This window comes from Aythya ferina (genome assembly GCF_964211825.1).
Source record: "Aythya ferina genome assembly, chromosome: 2".
NCBI classification, from domain to species: domain Eukaryota; kingdom Metazoa; phylum Chordata; class Aves; order Anseriformes; family Anatidae; genus Aythya; species Aythya ferina.
In genome coordinates this window covers 8,056,212-8,069,387 of record NC_140297.1, presented here as the reverse complement: position 1 = coordinate 8,069,387, position 13,176 = coordinate 8,056,212, and the positions used below count along the sequence as shown (strand labels likewise).

The window sequence follows — 13,176 nt, the reverse complement described above, 5'->3', positions numbered from 1 at the left end:
GGATTTTTATGCCCTTACAATTGATACAAAAATACAGAAATATACTAAAGGGAGAAACAGAACAGAAGACAATTTACTAGAAACTAAGGCATACAGATGGGGATTCAGATTTCTGATTGGCAGCTGGAGGAAAGAAGTTTTCTACACAAAACCTTTGTGAAAATATGGAAAAAGTAAAAGAAAGAGCAATCAGTATTAACAGCCACCTACAAGGAACAAAAATGAGAACTTTTGCTATCTCACTGTAGAAAAAGTGAAATCCTCCTGGGAGAGACTTGTCAGGAATAATACTGCTTCAAACCCCATAACATCTAATAAGACTTTCTGGTAAGTATTGACATTCAAGGAAAAGAAACAGCTTGTAGAGAAATACCTTTCTTCATGTAGCAAGAACTGAGAAATGGAGCAGAATTGTTGGCTGTTGCTGAACAGCCATTGCTGAACAACACAGTGCTGAGAGGTCGGTGTCTCGCAGTAGGTAGGACCTTACTGCAATCAGCATGTAACACTGTAGTCATTAGAGATGCCCAATCAGAAAGTAACTGTTTGGGATGTTTGATTCTGTCATACTGGAGAAATGTTTGAATTGCAGCTGATCTTAGAGAAATGGTTGCAAACAGCAAAGGCAAGTGATCTGACAGGGAAAAGGTTAAAAGAGAATAAGTACTGAAAGCCAAGGTAAAAAGAAAACATAAAGCAGAACACATACATAGACATTTGAGTCTGGAATATATATGGTAGGAAAAAAGAAAAAGGTAGAAAGAAAAATAGACAAGCAGTCTTTGGCATGTAACATGTTGGAAATCACCATTCTTTTAATTTTAAAAGCCACAACCATTCTCAGAAGAAAGAAAGTGATGCATGCAGTGATTGAAGATGCAGTGATTTCCAATTAAACAGAGCTCCACAACATGACTTCAGCAAATCCAAGGGCTATCAATGTGTACACAGTATAGGAAAAAACTGCCAAGAATTCAATCACCATGTTGGCAGGTACACCATTAGGTCAATGACCAATTCTGTTCCAGCAGGACTGAGTAGCCAGCTGCAATGCTATCCCTACAACACTGACAAGGCAGTAACAGCAGACCATAATACTTGTGAGCAAGAGCTGATGAAAGACAAAGCCATTTTAAGGCCAGCGGGCAAATGCAGGATGTCGATAAGAGGACCACAAAAACAAGAGCAAGTACCGCATAAAGCTCACAGTAGCTGGAATGTGAGAGGATCAGCCACTGCAGGGAAACATGAGCAATGGATTAATCACAGGAAATCCTAAGGTGACAGAGGAAGGAGAAGGTCACCAGAGGCTTTATACAGCATTGTATCACAATCAACATATTTCAAGGTAAGTGACTAAAAACTGGCAAACTAGAGCTAGAAACAGACCATCCCATACAGCCCAGGAGGCCAGTGAAACACAGCATTCATGAGAGTCATTGAAAAAGATCGTGGAAATTAAGAGCTTTTCTTTCTGCATCCACTGAAATGAGCAGAGAGCTGATGAGCAACAGTAATAAATAAATAAATATTATGAGCACTGATTCTTTGACTTGAATCCCCTTTCTACAGCACTGGGTGGGGAACTATCCACTCAGAGGTTTCTGCTGCAGTTTCTCTAATGTGGGAGATCTGAAGATGTTCAACCATGGACTGTTGAAACTAAAAGAAATTTTGCCATCGGTGGCACATCTGTTGTGCTGGGTTCAGATAGCGGACTAAAGAAGATACCATCCAAACTGTGGTGAAACACAGAAGTGTTGTGATGCCAGTTTTTCCCTGTTTACCTATGGAGGAAGGCAGAAACAATCATCCCTTCCACTGACAGAAAGTCAGGACTCTGCTTTCTTTAGAATACACAACTGCAGCCTAACAGAGAAGTGACCACTAAGAAAAACAAACAAAAAACTCCAAACAGGCAAACAACAAACAAGCAAAAAACACCACAAAAACACACAGATAAAAAGTCCAAACCAGGGTGGCCTCCTATTGAAGCAAAGAAGCCAAGAACCTAAGAGCCGTTGCAAACAGGTGACTTGGACTGCTTCCAGCTCTGAAACAGACACACAGAGGAAACGAACTAAGCTGCAGTAGAAAACGCACCAAACTAGACAGTTGCATTCAGGGTGTGGGGTGAAGGCAGAAAGGAAATGTGGTTGGAAAGGTAATTTTAGAGTAAATCCAGAGAATTGGACCAAGAGTGATCAGGACAGGAGAAGAGAGTTTTCTGCTGATTGCATGTTGAAGGGGCAGAACTCAAGCTTAAGAATTACTTCAGTGTCAGACAACAACAGCAAAAAAGTTCTCTACAACACCAATAACAACAGGAAATTACTATTCATCATTTACTAGAGCACAAGGCACAGAACATCCAGAACATCCAGATGGTTTGTTTCTAACTGCCATGTCTGAAAACTATGCTACAAACCGGCAACCACCAGCCCCAGTTAGTCAGCAAATGGTGCCATGGGAGCCACAAGAATTGCACAGGTCACTGCATGGGATTGCAGGGTGGTGCACAGGCAGCAGTAGGAAAAGCTTGAGGGGCAGCACAAATTTTGTCTGTTCGTCCATGGACTGAGTATCAGCTGAAATTGTTCCATCAAGGTAAAAAAATAAACAAAAACTCCCTTAACCTATGGCTGCTTGCAGGACTCCCAACTCCTCTCATATTATTTCCCAGCATGTAAAATGATTTTCACTCATGCGAAATGAGACTAAATCACAACCATTCTGTTGTGGCAGAGGGTTACTCCTCCTTGCCCAGGGTGTGAATGACTGCCTCAAGCACAAGGCATTGGAGAGGCAGGCTGGAAACTATATCGAGTTAAGTGATCAGCTGAACATATTAAATACTAACATACTGCAGTTGCAACGAAAGAACATATTTTGATAGACATGTACATTATTCAATATTAACATAAGCTCTTAATACTTTAAGTTCCATCAGTCTGGTTGCATGCATTGAATTTTCCAGAAATCTGAAAATACCAGCAAGGTTCAGTTGGCAACACTTTCTTCTCTGGGCTTCAGAACTGTATACTCGGTTTCCAGCCAAGAACTGGAATTTTCTGCAAAATTATTAAAAGTTACTTTAAAAAATATACAACTGCAAGTATGACATCACATTCACCCTGAGTTTTTCTTCCCTGGAAATTATTTGCCATGTCTTCATATCAACTGGAAGTTGCAAGTTAAAATGCCTTTTCTGCAGTTCTTGTGCCCAGGAACCATTTTTTTGAGCGCCACTGACTCTTTGTGTTTATACACACTAACCAAATTCCCCCAAAGAGCCATGGCTGGGCCCCTTCCTCTCCCCCTTTCCCACTGCTGCCAAATGTCTATAACATCCATGGGACTTTATTGTGCCAGCAGCTACTTTACTGAAAACCTAAATGGACACGTTCCCGTTCCATCATCCTCTGCTCCATCTGCGTATTTCATTCACCTTTTGCCTTTCACTGTCAGTCAGGAATCTCCTGTGCAATTCGTGTGCACCGCACTGAGCCCTTCTTCCCAGGACAAAGCCCACCAGTGCTCCTGGAGTATGAATAATCACATAAACCATCAGTTCTCAAAGCTCACCAGGACATATTATTCTTCTCTTGCCTGCAGCTCTTAATTTGTTTCTGCCTTTGCCATTACTTATGATTAAAAGCCCTGACTCTGTTATTTAACTCCGTGAAGCATGCAGTTTGTATGAGGTGGTGTACAGCGCAAGCTGAATCTTACAACTTGAAACACTTGATTATATTAAAAAGAAAAGAGAGCCTTATGATTAATTTTGATTTCAAGCCACAGAATGAAATAGTTTAAAGCCATCTTACATATATTCCTCACAGTAGGAAATAGCATAAACCAACAACAAAAACTAAACATTATAATCAACCCAATTATTACCTTCTATTAGCCAAGTGCTTAAAGGGATGAAAAACACCAGCATTTTAACTGGAGTGAAGCATTATTGAGACATTATCCTGGGGAATGGCTTCCCCCTACTTTCAGCTTAATCCTAGAAAAGGATTTGCCTTTCTCCTAAGGGTATTCAGGTGATCGATCTTATAGATATGCAGGTGATAGATTAAATCTTATGACTTCTGGTTCAGTGGTCTTCAGACCTTGCACAGAAAAGCATCAGCAAGAAATATGAGGAATGCTGCACAGCATTCCTTCCGTTAATACTAAAAAACTGTGCACATACACTAATTGCAATGCATTAAGCCAGTATCTGGTGAGAGTATCTGAAGGGTGAAGGGGAGGAAGATCCAAGCAGAGGGTCCATCAAGCAAATAAATGACCTACTGACTTCACGTCACCCTGTTCAGCACCATGCATAGCTCCAAATCATGGTCTGGGAATAAACCCACCTTCCCCCTCCCGCTAGAGGCTTAGAGCAGCATGCTCTAAGTGATTTAAGCCTTTTTCTCCTCAGAGATAGGCACAGCCCCACACTCTGCCAGACAATTGAGGTGAGGGCCCCCAGTACACTTCAGCCCACAGCCTGCTTTCTGCCACGCTGTGGCCACGACAAGGTCCGCCTAAGCCCCTCTCCCTCAGCACATGTGAACACACGGCAGCTCCCCTAGGCCAAGCCCTGCTCAACAGGCATTTTCCTCTCTGTTTGCACTCTCCCTGTCCTTCCTCAGGCTGCTTTTAATGGGCACTGGGGCTGTGCTCTGGACGACGATGCTTTCCGCTGACTCTGCTTTCCTGCCTGAGGAGAAGTGGAGGGGGGGTGATGAGCAGTGCAATTTCCATAGTAATTTGTGGGTCGCTGAAATGGTGAAGCTGCATCCTGGAGATTCATTTATCCCTCCTTTTTATGATGCACTCTCTTGGCAGCTTTATTTAAATTGACACCACCTGGCAGCATTCACCCTATCCCCACACCTCACCTGAGGTGTCAACTCACACAGCACAGCAGCCCCGGCTGCCCCAGGCAGTGGAACAGGGGGGAAAGCTTCTCCATAGGAAAAGCACAGCGAGGGTTTTCTCCTGGGTGGGCAAACTGGAGGGAGCCTCAGCAGTCTCTTGTCCTGGGAGGGCTGCAAAGTGGGGGGATGCACAGCCAAGGAGGCTCATGGCTGGGTGGGATACGCATAGGGTAGGCTGAGAGGTGTGGAGGCTGAGATGTAGGAGGTCTCATTCTGCTGAGCCAAAATCATCACCAACATCATGGTAAAAATAGTGACAGAGGGAAGGAAAATCCCCCTTCCCAGTCAGGTCAAGGCTCCAGACCCCTTCCTCAGCTCAAGTTTCCAAACAATCTTGCCTCCACACCCTGGATCTTCTCATTGCGCTCATCATGGTTTAATAAATCACCTAAATAAAAATCACTATTTCCCCCATTCAGGGCAACCATCCTTCCTCCTGCAGCTGCTTGTGGCAGTAGTCAGGGCTGGTCCAGCCACAGCCATACCAAGGCACAGCTGCCTCAAAGCATTATCCTAACAAGTGCAGCAGCAGCCCTCAGCTTTCCTATTCTCCACTCCGTTGTCCAAGACCACCTGTTTCCCACAAATCCAAAGTGGTTGTGATAACAAACCAACTATGTATTTGTGCTGGTGCCAAGCCTACCATAAATTATCCCAGTTCCAAGCAAAATAGCCCCTTTGGCTCAGCAGAGTGTGCTGTTTTATTTATGTCACACTTATACACCTCAATATTGAGCTCTGTATTTAAATGAGACAACTAATCAATGCTATACAGAGAATAGGGAGGGAGGGAGAATTGAAAAAGTCTTTAGCTTTTCTCCCAGAATAGAAATTTGGAGAAACAGGAGAAAAAGATGCTCATGAAGTGAAAAAAAAAAAAAAAAAAAAAAAAAAAAAGTCATCTGAACACACTGCCCATTTTCTGATTAAAGAAATATTACTCTGGTATTTTTAATGATAGACTGCTGGTGAAAGTGATATCCAAATTAAAGGCCAAAACAAGCAAACAAAAACAAAAAAGCATAAAAACATGCATCTCCCAAAACATAAAAAAAATGTGCATTAAAAAATACACATACTCTCTGCAGACTCGTCAAAGAGGGAGTGATGCTAGATTTCAAATCATTATAGATTAGGTAAGAACATACAAAATGAATGTGGACAAAGAAAAGTACACCCAAAGTCAGAGAAATTAAAGACCCAATACTAAAAATGTTTTTTTTGCTTTTTTTCTTCACCTTCTTAAAAGCAGAAGCAATTTTACTTTGTTTTGTTTAGATTTGGTTCTGTACTCAATATTTGAAGTGGACCATGATATTTTGTTTAAACAATGTGAGCAACATCATTAATGACAAGAAGAATCACGTTCTGAGTGTTCAGGAAATGCATTTAGCCACTTCACCATCTTAAATTCTTCTCGCTTACATCTCTAAAAGTCTTTTAATGGATACAAGTTTTCAGCATCCTGTTCTGAATGAAACTCATCTCTTGAACCTACCCACTTTCAAGTTTCAGGAACCACTAACATAAACTCATAAACCTATTAAAAGCAACAGTTTGTTGCTATTATATTTTCCTCATCTACTATGAAGGTAAATTTTAATTTAAAATTGAGTTTAGGCCAGTCAGTTTTGAAAGGAACCAGAAGCTCAGACAAAATGAAGGCAGGCAGAACCAGTATCATACTATGGTTTACTGTTGTCCTGAAATGTTATGCATCAACTTCAGTGGGAACAGAAGGGGTCATGAGAAATAAAACCTGAATGACTAATTTTTTGTTAGTGACTGATTAGAAAAGTAAAGGAAATATGGGTAAAGTTTTAGATGAAAAGTTGGATATGGTATCTTCCAATTAAACAATAATTTAACAACAAACAAAACATTCATTTTATTTTCACTAAACATGCATCATCTTTGTCCTTTGGAGAAAGTATGTGTGGTCTAATAATAAAGAAATGCACTGCTATAAGAGAAAAAGACAAAATATCTCAAATGGAAAATTCTAAAGCAGAGAATTTTTACTTACAAATCTTCCTTTTTCCTTTTAGTGTTCAATCTGATTCAACAAATTCAGACCAAATTTATGAAAAACTTTTTGCTGACCTAAAAATACACAGTTGCAAAAGTTTACCACTTGAGTGCCTTCATCTTGTCTAAAACACAAAATATAATAGCACGGTATGTAGAGTAGAAGTCCTTCAACCTTCATGTTGCCCTAAGTGCCAGCAGCAGCTTACTGTGCACAGGATCACAGAGTAACAAGAACTTTTCAGTAACAGACTTTACACAGGATGTGTTAAGCAACAAGAACGCTCACCTCCAGTGAACCTGAATTTCATATCTTTGAAGAAGCATTGCTGTTAAATAGTAAGCATTCACAACAGCACCAAGAGGATATTTTTAGGGATCTGATTGAATGAAGGCATTTCCTGCCAAATTGTGTTAAGAATATTTTCACTGAGTAAATTTCTGTGTTTTGCACTAAGGCCATATATCAGTAAATAAGCTTTCAGGTTAAAGATTTGTCACTGGAAGATTAACTCTTCATGAATAAATTAGTTCAACTTTATGGCATCACCTGTGAGATTAGGTATCTGCACAATGCCAACAGGTTCCTTTGAATTGTCTTGATAGATCAAGTAACATCTTTTCTCTAACTTTGCACCTTTGTTGCTAGCACTCTTTCCCTGACGTCAGCAGGAAATTAATATCACAACTAGAAATATTTTGCTTTGCTAGGGATTTTTCTGCTATAATTTTTAATTCCTATTTGCCTTCACTTATAATTGCTGCTGTTGTTTTACTTTTATAATGCAGTTTTCCTTTCTGGAATCAGTTTGTCCCAGTTACAACAGAACATGTTTGGGTAATGGGGTAATGTATTTTTTTTTCCCCCCTATAATCAATATTTAATTATTTTTTACCTTAGATGATGATAGTCGAGAAATGGAGCCTGAAAAAAAAACTTCACCAAATCTTTTTCTTTTTTTTTTTTTTTCTTTCAAAAAATCAATATAAACATGAGGTTCCTACCCAACATGTCGCACCAAATAACTCTCTGCAACAGATTATGAAGGTGTTGTGTCTCCTCCAGCATTTAACCTACACAGAGATGTCATCCCACTCTTACCTAGGAAAAGCTGAGTCCCTCTCAAACTTTTTGGATGCTTTTTGCTAGTAGTTACATTACACAGTAACACATGCATTACATACTCCTGAGAACAGTGGGAGCATAAAGCCTATCATGGAGCTTCTCAGACCTTACTCAAAGGAGGTCTTGGATGTAATTTTCATAAGCTAAGCATATATGTGATTTTATTGAGTACAGTTTGTTGATGTTCTGCTTCTAGGAGGTCAGGTCAACTGCTTACCAAGTGCATTATTTATATATGGTGTCATGGTCCTGATCTTTACCATAGATCATTTGTGTACATTAATAAATTAGGTATCAACATGTACCATGAACATCCACTTTGTGAACATCCATGGCCTTTTCTCTGCCATACTGGTCTGTATTACTTTCTCTTAAGGGCAGTTTAAAGTGCAGGAGCATAGCTTAATGTTCGTGCTATAGAGGAATTTTCCACCAAGAGATCTCAAAATGCCCAAGCATCAATTTATTCCTGCTCATTTGTTGGTCTGTGCAATTTACAATAAGTCTATTGTTTTACACTAATAAGTGGGTTGTTCCTATCAAGCTGCAGTCTCTCATCTTGTTAATCAATGCAACTCATGCTGACTGTTCACAGGGGTCAACCATTACCAGAAAGTGGATTATTATCCATCAGCAAAGTTTTAGCTCTTGATTACTGACCTCATTATTCCATTCAGCACATGTAATGCAAAGGATAGGATAATCTCATACAACTATTCAGTAAACCAAGTTCAGAATGTTTTTGTTATAACACCCCAGGCATGCTGGACCAGGGTATCTGTGTGCTAATAAGCTCTGCACTCTGTTACAGAAACCTTTGCTCAGTTTTACCCTATTAGCTATAGCTGATTAATGAGTGAAGCAGATGAATTAATAGATCTTTATAGTAGTGCTAATCTGGGGGAATGTGGATAGCCTCTTTTCTCAGCTTACCTAAAAAGTCATGGAGTCAATAGTCCCAACTTCTTTTTTATTGGCACAATTATTTTATAGTTGTAGGGGTAAAACTAAGACAATCATAATTTGGCCAATCTGCACTATAATAGATCACCAATAAAACTGAAAAATTACTCTTTGTGCAGCCTCCTCAGGATAGGCCTTGCTTAAGCATGTTCTTGGAGTAAAATATAGCTGTAAAAGTAATTTTCATATTCAGTTACAATCCCTTGTGACTACATCCTAATGCTTATCCAAAGCCCAAACTTCCATAATTAACAATGCATTTACATGTATAATGTCCCTGAATTTGAATAGAGAAATGATATAGTTTAAGAAGAGATTTTAAGGTGCTGGTATAAGATTGTGCAAATCAAATGTTTGCTTCTTTCTTAATATACTCTTCTAGAAGATATCCTTCATAACAGCAAAGAGGTTTAACACTGATAAATCCATTCCATTAAAAGACTAAACATATAACCACTGCTTTTTTCAGATACTCTTTCTCACATAGAGATGCTGAAATCCAACCCCAGACCAATATATTTCAGAAAATCATCTGTACAGATTAACACTGAACATCTCTTCTATATCATATACTCTAGAGAATAAAAAGGGCTTCTGCTACATACCTATCAGAAGCTGCTTTAAACAATAAGGTGACACATAAGTAGCACTATTATCAGCTTGCTGACTGGATTGCAATATGAGGAGGAATGAAAGCTTGCATCAGCTAAGGTTTGCCTCAATGTTTCAGAGATTTAAAGTGATCCTTGTAGTTTTTCTTCTTGATAAGGGAACATCATTTCAAAACCATATCCCCAAATGAGATTAATCCTTTGTGCTGACAGTCACTGGCAAGAAACAACTTTGTGTTTAAGCTGCAAGAGAATCCATGCCCAATTAAACACAGCCATAATTGTTAGCATTTATAATTTTTACCACTGCTATGCCTATGAGGTCTTATCAAGCTGATGATTTCATTGACGTTTTATAGAAAAGAATGAAAAACTGCGCTTTCTTCCAGACTAGAGTTTTCTCATGCACAGCTATATGTGGGCCAATATCAATATGCATTTTATCTGCATTGATGTGAAGTCCTGAGGCAATAAATACTATTGCTACAGACTTATGTAATAAACTCCATTTTTATTCCTCTACCACTGTGTGGGAACAGAGATATAGAGGTTAATGATCGTCTTTTTTTTTTTTTCTTTTTTTTTTTTTTTTTTTTCCCCGAAGGGATAATTTAAATTGGGGTGGACCAACCTTTCCAGAGCTGATGACCAAATGTCAATTTTATGACCCCTCCCTTACAGTACAAGAGTTTATTATTTAGAGCTCACAGCAGTAAGTTCTATGTAAGTGTTTGGCTGCTGGGATTCACTCACTGCCCTAGAATGAGGCAAATGTGGCAGGCCAGACATTATCCTGCAGGTCACTGGGAGTAGCTGTCAGAACTGGGATTCAGGCTCTAAGTTTCTTGCTTTTCAGTCAGTCTAGCATCAGCTCTGATCTTGCTGTACGTGCTGTGGCACATGTGTTGTCAGCAGGACTGCAGAAGGTGTCATGTGTTGGTCTGAATTAAAAAAGAAGAATGCTGTCATTTTTGATTGGGACACCGCAGTGATTGCCTTGATTAACTTAACACCTACAGGTTTATTTTCCCAGGTCCTTCTTTTGTCTTCTGTCCTTAAAAAGAGAATGCTACCTCTTATACTACACAAAACTAACACTGTCAACATTACCAATATCTTCAGCTTCCACAAAATCCCTGCAAGAACTGATGAAAGCTGAAATGTTAGAAATACAAGTTGTAGGGAAAAAGAAGCAAACCACTGTTTTACAAGTAAACCAGTAGCAATCCTAGTAGAGGTTTTCTTATAATCAAATGAGGATCTGGATCAGAGAAAGAGAGGGTCAGTAACGTGACCTCCATTAAGAATAACTTCTCTTTCCTCTGATCCAAAAATTGATCAGAAGAAGGCTTATCCACTGTACAGTGCTCACAGTGTCTCTTCCACAGTAAATGGCACCAGGAAAAGATAGTCTTCCAGACATCCCAGAAAACAGAAACAATTGTGGAAGCAAATACATCAGGAATCTTTGTTCGCAGGAACATTTGCAGTGCTGCCCAGGCATCCTCCATTGAGTGCTGATATTCTCTGCACTTCCGCTCTCTCCAACTCTGTCTCTCACATCTTCTGTCCTAGGTTTCACTTCACACCTGCTCCACTGCTTTCCTTTTAGCTAATTCCCAGCTGAACAAGCAGAACCACTGTAAAATGTCCCAGAAGCTATTACGAAAGTGCACTGCCCTGCTCTGGGCACATAATACAAACATTAAGACTGTCTTAAGTATAAACTGTAGACTCCTGACCTATTCCCTACAAATCTATCTCACACAGACCATGTGGTTTTGGGGTAAGAGCTGTTTGTTCTCTCTGTCTATAGCATCTAAGAAACCAAGGCTCTCTCCTTGGTTACTCAGTAATAAATGCAACATTATTACTTGCTAACAAATGAAACTGATAATAATTGTGTTCTTCCCCAGAGAAAAAATATCTGCTAAATCTACTAGGAAAAAAATGAGCAACCTCTTTTTAATATCTCCCTGTGTATAGAAAGACCTTCTTAATCAGCATGAAGCTTAAATGAGGTACTCGCTTAGCAGGAACACCTACGCAGAAACTGATTTTCAGCAAATTGTTTGAGATGGCCCTCCACTCTGGATAATTTTCAAAGTGATTACTCCATCATGCCTGAGGCTGAGGAGTATGGCATTACAGGTACTAACAGGTACCTGTGTCCTCTACATTACAAGCTGTGACATTCAGATCAATTTTCTCACTGTATCACATCTCACTTATTACTGCATTTGGGCTTCAAAACCCACCCAGTTCTGTATTCAGCTACATGGGGAAATTAGATGATGTGGCTACAAAACAGAAAAAATATATGGCTATAGATAAGTTAATACCCTCCCAGTGCATACACTCTAATCTGGAATAAAATCATTTTTATTCCAGAAAAAAAAAAAAATATTTATTCTGAAATGGAGACCCACATAGCAACAGAAGTATAATTAATCTTTTATATTTATATCACTGTTCATTTGCAGAAAATCAAAGTTCTTGTAGCTCTATTACAGTATTGCTACAGTGACCAATTAACGATTGATGCATCTCAGCATTCACCCTGGCTGGTTACAAGGTACCCCTACTGCTCACAAATCATGCAGCTCCTGCTTTTTCCCTTCTTCTTCTGATCCCCCTTTAGCTGTGATATGCTCAGGAAATTATGATGTATGCACAGGTAGCACACACAACTCTTCAGGCTGTTCCCACACTCACTTTTCACCATATATACGGCATGAATTGAGCCAGTTCGGCCTGTTTATATCACCACTGTTAAATTTGCCTTGTAAGTAAAATAAGTAGTCTGTTAAATATATCCAGTTAAAACCAAATCTGATTATCTTTTAACTCAGAAGGTTCTCCTCCCCCAAAGCTGTGATTAAGCTCATCTAACACCATGCCAACACTGAATGGAGAGGTTCTTTCTCAGCCTCTTTACCATGTGCTCCTTGTTGACTTAGATGTCGTGCTCTTGGTGAATCACTTCAGCACATTCAGCCAGCCAAACCCATCAAAATAAAGTAAGATTCGGTTTCTGCTCATCAGTGAGCAGATCACACAGGGCATGAATGCTACTGATGTGCAAAGGAAGGGAAAACACCATGCAGCTGTGGGAGCAAGAGGGCGAGCATGGGAGATAGTTTTACACTCACTTGGACTGCAAAACTCCACAGAGAGTGCAGCCATTCAAACTGCTCCTTGTGGGTAGGAAACTCCACATGTGGGATGGAGGATGGAAGATGCAACAAGGACGGGAAAACACTTAGACAGGCCACTAATGAAGAATGCAGCTGATCACTTGAGTCAGTCACTTTCACCCTCCCCATTCCTGTCCCCATTCTCTGTGTCATGGAAAACGCTGAATCAAAACTTCAGGCATCAGTCTGAAACAAAAGCTGTCAGGTTCTTCTGCAGGGAGTGGGAACCTTTTAAAAGAGTATCAAAAATGGTAATGACATATAAGAAAGATAATCAATAAACCAGCTACTGTTTAACATTCTCAGTACAGACCTCC

General features: G+C 39.8%; 1 protein-coding gene and 1 long non-coding RNA gene across 3 annotated transcripts in view; both read right to left on the bottom strand.

Annotated features, from left to right (window-relative positions):
- Positions 1–13,176, bottom strand: part of DPP6 (dipeptidyl peptidase like 6) — a 557,763-nt gene that overhangs the window by 456,146 nt on the left and 88,441 nt on the right. The gene's annotated exons all lie outside the window — the stretch shown is intronic.
- On the bottom strand, positions 2,955–3,976 carry LOC311432532. Its single transcript, XR_014690120.1, has 3 exons — positions 3,901–3,976; positions 3,449–3,540; positions 2,955–3,071 (listed from the first exon to the last, which is right to left on the bottom strand). It is a non-coding gene; the product is annotated as an uncharacterized lncRNA (long non-coding RNA).